Raw genomic sequence first — 982 nt, 5'->3', positions numbered from 1 at the left:
TGCTGCTGTAACTGTTGCTGTAACTGTTGCTGTAACTGCTGCTGTGACTGCTGCTGTAGCTGCTGCTGTAACTGTTGCTGTAGCTGCTGCTGTAACTGCTGCTGTAACTGTTGCTGTAACTGCTGCTGTGACTGCTGCTGTAGCTGCTGCTGTAACTGCTGCTGTAACTGTTGCTGTAACTGTTGCTGTAACTGCTGCTGTAGCTGCTGTGACTGCTGCTGTAGCTGCTGCTGTAACTGCTGCTGTAACTGCTGCTGTAACTGTTGCTGTAGCTGCTGCTGTAACTGTTGCTGTAACTGCTGCTGTGACTGCTGCTGTAACTGTTGCTGTAGCTGCTGCTGTAACTGCTGTAACTGTTGCTGTAACTGCTGCTGTGACTGCTGCTGTAGCTGCTGCTGTAACTGCTGCTGTAACTGTTGCTGTAACTGCTGCTGTAACTGTTGCTGTAACTGCTGCTGTGACTGCTGCTGTAGCTGCTGCTGTAACTGCTGCTGTAACTGCTGCTGTAGCTGCTGCTGTAGCTGCTGCTGTAACTGCTGCTGTAACTGCTGCTGTAGCTGCTGCTGTAACTGCTGCTGTAGCTGCTGCTGTAACTGATGCTGTAGCTGCTGCTGTAGCTGCTGCTGTAACTGTTGCTGTAGCTGCTGCTGTAGCTGCTGCTGTAACTGCTGCTGTACTGCTGTACTGTTGCTGTAACTGCTGCTGTGACTGCTGCTGTACTGCTGCTGTAACTGTTGCTGTAACTGCTGCTGTGACTGCTGCTGTGACTGCTGCTGTAGCTGCTGCTGTAACTGTTGCTGTAGCTGCTGCTGTAACTGTTGCTGTAGCTGCTGCTGTAACTGCTGCTGTAACTGTTGCTGTAACTGCTGCTGTGACTGCTGCTGTGACTGCTGCTGTAGCTGTTGCTGTAACTGTTGCTGTAACTGCTGCTGTGACTGCTGCTGTGACTGCTGCTGTAGCTGTTGCTGTAACTGTTGCTGTA

The sequence above is a fragment of the Priapulus caudatus genome, unplaced genomic scaffold (assembly GCF_000485595.1).
Source record: "Priapulus caudatus unplaced genomic scaffold, Priapulus_caudatus-5.0.1 Scaffold1858, whole genome shotgun sequence".
Lineage (NCBI taxonomy): Eukaryota > Metazoa > Priapulida > Priapulimorpha > Priapulimorphida > Priapulidae > Priapulus > Priapulus caudatus.
This window is presented reverse-complemented; position numbering follows the sequence as displayed.